The 11,232-nt window shown below is 38.1% G+C and overlaps 1 non-coding gene across 1 annotated transcript; it reads left to right on the top strand.

The window, feature by feature from the left end:
• The first annotated feature begins 262 nt into the window (after positions 1 to 262).
• Positions 263 to 369, top strand: LOC118481419. The gene has a single exon (XR_004865626.1). It is a non-coding gene; the product is annotated as a small nucleolar RNA R71 (small nucleolar RNA).
• Positions 370 to 11,232: the final 10,863 nt, after the last annotated feature.

Raw genomic sequence — 11,232 nt, forward strand, 5'->3', positions numbered from 1 at the left:
TAATTTTTTTATTTTTGAAGAAAGGGCCTCGATTTGGGCTTGTAAAGAAGTGCTTTCATCAACCTTATGGGCACCCGGGGCAATAGACTTATTGCCTCGGGGGGTGTGCCATTGAAAATTGGTTTGAGCAATTTCCTCAATTTGGTTATATATTTCATGCGGGCGGCGATTACCTAAAAGTCCCCCGGAGCTAGAATCAAGTGTTTGCCTTGTGTGTGGCAACAGTCCATTATAGAAAGTGGATACTTGTTGCCATATCGCAAGGCCATGATGTGGACACTTGCGTAATAGTTCCTTGAACCTTTCCTAAGTTTCATATAAGGATTCCCCGTCCTCTTGTGAATATGTATTAATTTCAGTCATTAATTTAGCCGTTTTAGCGGGAGGGAAATACTTATATAGAAATTTTTGGGCTAGTTCATCCCAGGTGTTTACCGATCCAGCTGGGAGGGCGTTAAGCCAAGCTTTCGCTTGGTCTTTTAGTGAGAAAGGAAACATTCGGAGGCGGATGGCGTCATTTGATGCTCCATTGATCCGAAAGGTATCACATATTTCTAAGAAATTAGTAATATGTAGATGGGGATCCTCGTCCGCAAGCCCATGGAAGGTCGCGGAGTTTTGGAGCATTTGTATCAAATGCGGCCGAAGTTCGAAGTTATTAGCTTCAACATTCGGGGCATTGATAGCGGCGCCTAGGTTACCTACGGTGGGTCGTAGATAATCCATGAGGGTACGTTGGTCCGCCATTGGAGGTGGATCACCCGAAACTTTCTCTTGGTTTTTAGCTTTTAATCTTTTTCTGAGAAAGCGTTCGGGTTCTTCTAGAGGTTCTTTTATGTCTTTATTAGAACTGGAGCTCATACACTAGGTAGGATTGGCGTCTGGTTCCAAGTCCTGCAAATAAAAACAGAAAAGAATGTTGGTCAGAAGGTTCACCACGGCCCCGTGTTCAGCGAACACGGCCCGTGGTCGGAGTTACAGTGATTGTTTTCCAGATCCCAGTTACTGGAAAGTTGGACACGACCCCGTGTTGCACCGACACGGCCCCGTGGTCAGCCTTCTGTAACTTGGAAAACTAAAAACTGCCAGTAACGATGTTGGGCACGGCCCGTGTCCGACCAGGCACGGCCCGTGCTGAGCTTTGCAGAAGCTGAAAAACTAAGGAAATCCTAAAAATTTAAAAGAAAAATAAAAATATGATTAGGCCGTTGATTCCTAACTTTCTTAAAATCCTTGTGTCCCCGGCAACGGCGCCAAAAACTTGATGCGTGTGAAGTGTAGTATATTTTTAATGTATATTTTAAGCCCTTTTACACATTTTAGCCAAGTTTTAAATTTATAAAACACGATATTTACTAACACTACACACACATATGGGCAAGTGCACCCATCGTGGACGTAGTATAGTGATGGTAAGATACCGAGGTCGTCCAAGGACACAAGAGCTTTTAGTACCGGTTTATCCTCAACGTCTAATCAAATCAAAAAGTTAGAAAAAGGTTTTAAACTAGAAAAATAAAAACTAACTAAATGCTGAAAAATAAAAATAAAATAAAAACAGATAGACAAGATGCATCACTTGGATCCGACTCGTGTATTAGTATAACCTTTGATTATTTTCGCACTTTTGCACTTGTTTAAGAGATTATCTTAGTTATTGTAGTAGGCCCCTCTTTTGAAGGCGACGTTACCCTCAACCCAGTAGTTTGAGTCAGCAAGGATACAATCCTAAAGGGTTGGATTATTGGAAGATAATGAATTAAGTTATTAATGCAAATTGTGGTAGGCCCCGCTTTTGGCGGTGACGTTACCCTCGGCTAAGTAGTCTGAGTCAGCAGGGATACAGTCCTAAATAGCCGGGTTATAGTATTAAAAGTAGTTAACTTATGAGGGGGTCAAAGAGTTTGGATCCCCGCCATCCAATACCTATGGGCATTGAAGGAGATCCTACTAAATTTGACCCAGGTCCCTTGCAGGACCTCTAAACGCTGAACAAGGGCAAGACCCTTACCAAACCGTTCCCTTAACCCCCGACCAGGTAGCCAACATACCTCCATATAGACCGTGGAGATATGAATGGTGAAAATCTTTTATTTTATATAGACAGTAAAATAATGCCAAGACACCACGGACAAACGATAAGGAAAGATCACCTTCAACATAAGTAACTAGTTATTAAAGTCATTAATACAAAACCAAATAAAAAGTGCAAAAGATTAAAAATAAAAAGTATTATACTAAACACTTGTCTTCACCAAGTGATGTAAGAGATTTAGGCAAACATGGCCTTGATTGTCAAGAACTCTTACGATTAATCTTGGATCCCGAGACGACTCACACACTCTACGATGGACAATGGATGATGGTGTTATGGTGGTGGTGGGTGGTGGATGAAGTGTGAGAGAGGTGGTGTGCCAAGGGATGAGTTGGAATGAAACCAAGCACTCCTATTTAAAGGCTGAACAGAAGGCTGGGCACGGCCCCATGTCCGCTGGACACGCCCCCGTGCCCGTCTGACACTCTCTCTCTTCATTAATTGTAATTCGCAATTACAATTAATGCGCCTGCTGTACTTTCGCCACGCCCCCGTGCTCACTGGACACGGCCCCGTGGTGGGCAATAGAAGCTTCTACAGGTTTGTCTTTTCTGCTGCTTCTTGGGCACGGCCCCGTGCTGGCTGAGCACGGGGCGTGTTCAGTCCTGTTTTCTCTTCTTTGCTTGGGAGGATGCCGTTGAGGGTTCGGGCAATCTACTTTTGTTCCTTTTCTTGTATTTATGCTAGAATTAGCTGTCTTTTTGCTTCTTTTGTGTATTTGAGCTCATTTCATCCAGAAAATACAAAAGGAAGACAAAAACACTCTTTTTCCAACATTAGTACTTAAAAAGGGTTTGTTTTATGCCTCATTTGATGTAATTTATATGTTGCATTTTACACACATCACCAGTCGCGCAATACACATACTAGTCTCGAGTCATCATAGGAATCATCATCTTATATCCGGGGGAAACCATTTTCAGTTCGTGTCTCATTTATTTAAATCCTTCTAAGGTTTCATTCTCATCCTTAAAAAGATACTACCTATCGGTACATAAAAGTTTTCTCAAAATTCGTGTACCCGAGGTTCAATGCTTGCCTTATCACTTGCCTTCACCCCCTTGTGTTGGTGCATTTCATCTGTTGATTTCGTCTAGGATCAAGTCTTTGTCTTAGAATGTTATTTTAGGGTTCATTGTACGAGAAATCAGGAAATTGTATGTGTTTAGTGTGCTAGGTTCGCTTATATGGTCTCATGATAGGAGGTCCGCTTATTTGGACATCTAGAGAAGAGGTCCGCTTATATGACATGATGTAGGTCCGTTTATATGGACATGTCCATATAAGCGAACCCACCATAACTATATATAGGGGACACATGAGCGGATCTAGTAGTAAAGGTGATGGTCTTGTAAGGTACGGCGAAGCCCTGCCATTTTGTCTCCGGAGCTTGTAATTTGTCAGCAAATCAATAAATGAGACGTTAAATAGTGAAATCAAGCTACACGAAGACAGAATCAATGAATTCCGCCTCTGATTCTGTCTAAGCACTCTTCTGATCGACTCGTCAGGTCGTCAAACGTTCCTACATGTGGTATCAGAGCTCAGGAGGAAGAGTTCTTACCGTTTAGCTCGATATTCGCTCAAAATTCTGATTTCTACACCTTCTTTCTTCATTTCAGACACTTTCAACGGTCAAAATCAGCTAAAAATTTCGAGGATTGTGCGCAACACTATAGAGACAAACCCTGGAAAGTTTGGTGTCAAAATTCAAAGTATAAACGGGTCAAAACGTGTTCCGAATTAGGTCCGCTTTTACGGTATCACATAGATTTGCTCCAAACTTCAGTTCAGGTTCGCTCCATATCGTACTATATCTGCTCGAAAGACATTTCAAGGTTCACTTTAGTGTCACTTGAACCAGTAGATCCGCTCATAGGCACCTGTTTTGTTGGAGATCCGCTTATTAGGTTCGCTCATAGGGTAACTATTGTGGTTCGCTTATAAGTGTTCAACAGATTCGTTCATTGGTCAATTATTAGGTCCGCTCTTAATATCATAACAGGTCCGCTCATTGAATAACAAAGATCAACAGGTCCGCTTTTTAGTCGTCTTCATCATTAAGTCTGTCACATTTAATAATCGGTCAAATAGAATTATAAGTTGAAGTGCAAGTTTGTCGGCCATGATATTCGTACAAAATTTCGGTCCAATGAACGTTAATTACTAAAGAGTTTGGCGGCCCACTTAATAAATCTTCATAATTTTGGCCCAATCAACAAGTGGTGTCTGTGATGTGTGTTGCTGAATAATATATGTTGAAATAAAGTTGCCGCCCCATATGTGTCTCGAATTTATGGTTCATGTGCACCGCTCCACTATAAGTGAAGGCCCAATCACTGAATGATAAGCATATATTGAATGATAAGCTTGTTTGTCGGCCACTTTCTAAAGTTGCTGTCCACTTTTATTAGCCCAAATGATTTGAAAAGAAGTGTTGTCGGCCACCTTTAATATTTGAGGTCCAATAATCTTCAATTGAGTATTAGAAGTGTTGTGAATTGTGAAATATTGGGAGGCCCAATCAGCTATTATAATCAGTGAATTGTTGTGAATTGTGAAATATTGAAGTTGGATGGCATAAATGTTTGATGAAGAAGAGAATAAGTTTGTTGAAAGTTTAAATAGATTTGGAAGGCATCGTATAAGTCTGTATGATCAAGATGATAAGAGGATTTGGATTCTTAGACTTGAAAACTTTGCTTGTCAATAGAATGAAAGCTTGAAAGAGATGGAAAAAAGATTTGATTACTTGATGGACAAGTTAAAATCGTTTGGAATAAATTTGACAGATACTGAAAAGCTATCAAAGTTGGAAGCTGCTTTACCTGCCGAATGGGATGATGTTCTAAAGAAATTAAAACAAAAGCCTAAATTCTCGAAATTACATCCATCTGATTTCATCAGTAAACTTCAAAAGCGTCATTATGAAAATTTTGAAAAGAAGAAAATATTGATGAATAAAATCAATGAGAATCTAGATAAACTGAATCTGGGAAATCTAGATAAAATCAATTTGGATGTAATTACTGAGATTAATAAAATAATTTGTATATGTTTTGGTGCTAAACAAAACATGAAGTATGATTATAAAAGAGGATGTTATATTGATGAAAATTTAAAACCTCTTGACTTTGTTAAAATTGTTTGTGTAGGAACATACAAGGCAGAAATAAATGAAACGTCAATGAATGAAGAATCTGTGAAGAATGAAGTTACAAATTCTGCATCAGTGTGCTCCAAATGTGACAGCTTCAAGACTGAGAATGACAAACTCTTGAAAGATGCGGAAAGTTTGACATCGGAAGTCAAGAAGTTGGAAGACGAGAAGCAAACTAATATTAAACAGATTCTTATATTTCAGGAAATGTGTGAGAAACTGAAGGTTGAAAATGACAAACTGTTAAATAATTTGAACAGTTTGACATTTGAAAACAAGAAGTTGAAAGAAAAAGAAAAAGTTTTTGAAGAGAAAATTAAGGATTTTGAAATTGAAAAATCAAGAAGTGAAAAAGAATTTCAAAATCAAATGAAAATTCTTGAAGATGGGAGAAATGTTTTTAGTCAAAACAACATTGAAAAGCAAAAATTGATCAATTCCCATCTTCAGAAAATTATAAAATTGGAGAAAGAAGGTGAATGTGCTAAAAAGAAAATCAAAGAGCTGGAAAAAGAGTTTGAAAGCAAAAAGAAATCTTCAGAAGATGAGGATTTCTGGATTAAACTGGAAAACAAGAATCTGAAAGCAAATGAATCAAAATTCCAAGAACAGATAAAAGTTTTGGAAAATGAAAAATCTGTTCTTGAAAATTTGAAGAATGAGAATGAAGAAACAGTCAAGACTCATTTTGGGAGAATATCTCGGCTTGAAAGTGAAGCTGAGAATTCGAGAAACAAAATTGAGGAACTTGAAAAGAAATTGAAAGGTTTTGTGACTTCATCTGAGTTTTTGAATATTCCTTGTCCAAAACCCATCAATTCAGTTCCAATAAGTGACGATGTCACAAACTTTGACAATGTCAAAGTTGAAGATTGCGATTAAAAATCTGATGATTTAAATGAAAAAATAGAAAAACAAAAATTGTTTTTGAAATTAAAAGAAAAATTTCAGAAAACTGTTCTACAATCGACTGAAAAGGGAGAATGCTCTAAGCAAAAACCTTTGAAGAAGAAAGTGGAACAAAAACAAAAAGATAATAAAAGTTCATCAGATCGATCATCCAATCGCAATGAAAAATTACAAAAAGTAAAAAATGAAAATTCAAAAATTATTGGTAATAAGTGGTGCAGGTCGGACCACAGTGCTCAAAAGCAAAATCCAGCAAACTTGAGGAAAGAATATCACCAAGCCAGACAATGCTATGATCTGAGCGTTTGGTGTGAAGGTGGTATACGGTACGATAACAGAGTGTGTTACCGATGCGGTTATCAAGGACACATTGCTGTTAACTGCCAAGGTCAGAGATTTGAGACGAGGAGATGCTTTAACTGTCAGATCAAAGGTCACATTGCCAGAGATTGCCCAAGGAGATCGAATGAAAGATTGAGGGCTAATTCTCAGAAATCGGCAAAGATTCCAGTCAAAGTCAAGCCCCATGAACAGAAGGTTCTAAACCTAAAGTTCAAGATCAGACAAGTCAAGAAAAGAAAGTTAAACTTTCATAGGGGCAAAAAGACAGACTGAGGAAGAAGAGAAAGAAGGCTAGAGAGTATTTGGAGAAGATTTTGTCCTCGGGTTCATCCGTTGAAAAGAATAAGAGTTCTGATGAATCAACTTCCTCGGCTGCAAAGTCAAGCAAGATAAGTTCATCAAATACAAATCTGAGGACGAAAGAGGAAAAGAAGAAGAAGAATATGGTCGGCGATGAATTTGACAGGTCAAAGTCAGACAAGCCACCTGCGGGCAATGATTCTGGTTCGTCAAAACCAGAGGAGCCATTGGTTGAGGTAAAAAAGGAGAATTCTGGTTTAACAATGGATGATGCAAATTTTCCACCATTGTTGAACAAGAATTTGAAATCACCCAAGGACCGTCAGGCTTGGGTGAATCTGTTTAAATGAAAAACCTGACTTGTCGGAGCTTCCAGGTTGGTAAACGTGGAGCATGAATCGGCATCTTTCTTAAAACTTTATTCGGTAACGTCATTCATTCAAAAGGTAAAAGGTTTTGTTTGTGATTGATTCAAGTGGTTCAGATTTTGAATCAGATCAATCCTACAAGTGGTTAATCAAGGTCATTAAATTGAACTTGAGTTAACTACATGATTTGATCCCCAGAATCTACAAATGATTGGTAAACAAACTAAGCTTTTCGGAAAAACCATTTTGATTAAAACAAACTTAAGTGTTTTGAAATCATTATGGGAAAATAGTTTGTTGTGAGGGGGAGTTCTGATTGTTTACGCCATGTGGATGGAGAATTGATGCGATTCTCATCATGTTGTCAAATTTGTACAGTTTGTTTCAAATTTTCCCAGAAAATCAAAATTGAAACATATTTTGATTTTAGGGGGAGTAAAATTTAAAAGAAAAAAATTAGAAAATTTGAAAATGTAAAAAAAATTGAAAAATTATAAATGAGTTTTGGTGCGAATAAGAGGAAATGATAGTACAACAGCTAGACTGGCACAGTACGCTAAAGATTTGTAATGTATAAATGCAATTAAGCAGTCTCGCTAAAGATGTGCCGATAGGTTTTCACAGAATTAGTAGATCAGTTTGGGATATAAACATAAATTTCACTTGCGTCTACGTGGGGAACACCTCCAGGATATATAGGTAACCCCTGAAATCCTGTTTGAAGGGTCCCGTATTCTGAGATACTAGGTCTTTATGCTCAGTGATATCTGGGGTATTATCCCGGGACTTCTGCTGTATGGAAGTACTGACCTAGTCCCCGGATAATACTTTCTGTAAAAGCTTTGAAATATAAGCTCGCCCTCAGCATGCTGATGAAACAATAAAATTGATAGTCGCTGCTGTTGAAAACAAAAGATCCTCTAAAGGGGACACACCTTAAAGTCGAAGCCGTCATCTCTCTGCGTATATGGAAGTATCGACCTGAGCTCTCACGGCCCTCGCACATAACCCCTTAACAGAAATCAGCTGTGGTATACTCACCTGTAAGACTGAATACTGGGGTCTGGATATGGGAGTATATACTGAGGTGGGACACATGTAGATGTTTAAGTTCTAAAACACTAAATCTGTATCCCGAACAGGTTGAACATTTTGTGAGAATTTAAGTGGATCAATATATCGACAATCAACGCGAACTGTTTAAAAGCTTAAAATGAATTAACAGCTTAACGGTGCTAGTGTCTAGTCAGCAGCTGATATGATCATCTTGCATGAACTCACAAAAATATGTTTGTACATATTTCATTTTCGCATTTTAATTGATGTTATTGCATTTGTGTTTCATATTTGAAAAATCCAAAAAGATTTTCGACAACTGATGTTGGAGAGCTGAAATTCAAAATTTCAAAGGCTAAACAAGATGAACAGTTGGTTTGGTTAAAGTGATTTGAAATGGTTAATCAGATTTTAGAAAGTTTAATAAATTGTTAAATGTGAAAAATTCTTGAATATTCTTAAATGATTAGTTGATTCATTAAGTTGAATCACAATTGTGTTTGTTTGTGATAGATTGTTTGAGTTGTGCAGGTTTCTGATCCTGTTGCTACGGAAAGCCAGGAGATACATCAGAACCTGAGAAGAAGTTTAAACTGATAAAGCCAGGAGTGGATTTCAATGGTGATAACAAATTCCAGACAGCGATCCCAACATGATGATAGGGGGAGTCTGATGAAAGTAAGAGCTAGAGAAAGATCCGGGTACATGATTCCAGGAGAAATTTCTGAAGAAGACCAATCAAGATTGAAGAGCCCTAGAGACTATTCAAGACTAAAGAAGTACAGACATGAAGTTGCCAAAGACTTGATGAAAGACTCCATTAACATCTAAGGGGGAGTCTGTTGGTGCATTTCATCTGTTGATTTCGTCTTGGATCAAGTCTTTGTCTTAGAATGTTATTTTAGGGTTCATTGTACGAGAAATCAGGAAATTGTATGTGTTTAGTGTGCTAGGTTCGCTTATATGGTCTCATGATAGGAGGTCCGCTTATTTGGACATCTAGAGAAGAGGTCCGCTTATATGACATGATGTAGGTCCGCTTATATGGACATGTCCATATAAGCGAACCCACCATAACTATATATAGGGGACACATGAGCAGATCTAGTAGTAAAGGTGATGGTCTTGTAAGGTACGGCGAAGCCCTGCCATTTTGTCTCCGGAGCTTATAATTTGTCAGCAAATCAATAAACGAGACGTTAAATAGTGAAATCAAGCTACACGAAGACAGAATCAATGAATTCCGCCTCTGATTCTGTCTAAGCACTCTTCTGATCGACTCGTCAGGTCGTCAAACGTTCCTACACCTTGCTAGTCCGCGACTGCGTAACGTCCTCATTATCCATGCAGGCTCACCTAAAAACATCTATCATTATTAGTATCATTACACATATACTTACTTGTATTAAATTTTACCTTTCGGTCTTGATCGAGTCTTGGATTGTACGGTCACTATTCACAGAGCACACGGGTTTGAGTTCAAGTACTTACCTCCTCGTACTTGATTTCACTCAAACCATGGCTCTGATACCAACTTATAACGCCCTAAGATGTAATAACTTAAAAACGACGCACCGGAAATATGAGCCTTAAAATTTCTTTCTTTATTAGACACATTACTTACATGAAGGCTCAAATACAAAATGTCAAACATTTATTAGAAGGAATTTACAACATTCACATTAAATTAACGCTTCAAAGAAATACATAAATAAAACTATGTGACTGTTCTTTCCGTACAATCCTTACTCTCGACTCGATCTATGTCCACTTCACTTCATTAGTGGTAGAAGAATTTCGGGTACTACCTGCGGATATCACGTAAAACTTAACCGTTAGTCATTGACAACGTCATACAACATTATTCTCATATAATTAAAAATTTGTATATCATTCGACAATATAAACTTGTGACATCTGGGCTTGTGTAATCATTGTATAACTCCAAACAGTTCAATTATCAATAAAACAATGTGTTTTGACCCCAATATTAATTTTGCATGTATTGATTTTGATCGATTTTAAACTCTAAATCGCTACTGATGCGTAAACATAATCAGTTTAACACAACATACACTCCGGAAAAGCAACATAAGCTTAACATACCTTAAATAACCTGTACATAACATAGAAATAAGTTTTGAAGGGATTGGTATGACAAAAACAAGTTTATTCGATCACAGGGACTATTTGCGACAAACTTCAAAAGTCTGCCAATTCGTATAACAACGTACACTCCGGAACATGATCATAAGCTAAACATACCCTAGTTACCCTTAACATAGCTTATAAATAAGTTTTGAGGGGCTCGGTGTGCGAAAATACGCTTATTTGATCACAGGGACTAAAAGCGTCAAAAACTGCGTAAGTTTGCATTTACGCGCATATCTTACGTTCTGACCATATCCTGACATCCAAAAATTTTTGTAATCACTACAATATTGTATTTTAGTGATAGGAATGTAAAAATACCATTCGTCGCTTAATTTAAATCGTTTTCGCGGTCGTTCGAGTTTTCGTCGTAATTAACCGAATAACATGATCGTACGACCAAACGAACTGACATCTGAGATATTTTCAAGCATATTTCAAGTCCCCTATACTTTAACATCCTTGTAAAGCCTTGAAATTGGGTTAACAGGGGTAAAACATGTCGAAAAACAAGTTTAGAGGCTGTAGGGACCTGTTCTGCCAAAACATGAAACTTCTGTCTGACCTGCCTCGTGCCACGCGCCAGACCCAGGTGTTCCTGGCGCGACACGCGACAGAACCCTGTTGACAGCAACTTCTGGACAGCTTCCAGCTCAGTTCCTGTTGTTTTCTAACATGGTTTTTGAGTATTGTGGGCTGGTTTATGTGTTCCCCAAGTTGCCTAATCAATGCCTAAAATGTGTAAGGTGTTGATCATGCATTGATCAACTCAAAAGCACCTGGAAATGATCAAAGGGTGCTTGATTTCCTACAAATACCCAACTCATTTGCTCAATTCATTGCTCATTCCA

Source organism: Helianthus annuus, chromosome 8, assembly GCF_002127325.2.
Source record: "Helianthus annuus cultivar XRQ/B chromosome 8, HanXRQr2.0-SUNRISE, whole genome shotgun sequence".
Classification (NCBI taxonomy): Eukaryota; Viridiplantae; Streptophyta; class Magnoliopsida; order Asterales; family Asteraceae; genus Helianthus; species Helianthus annuus.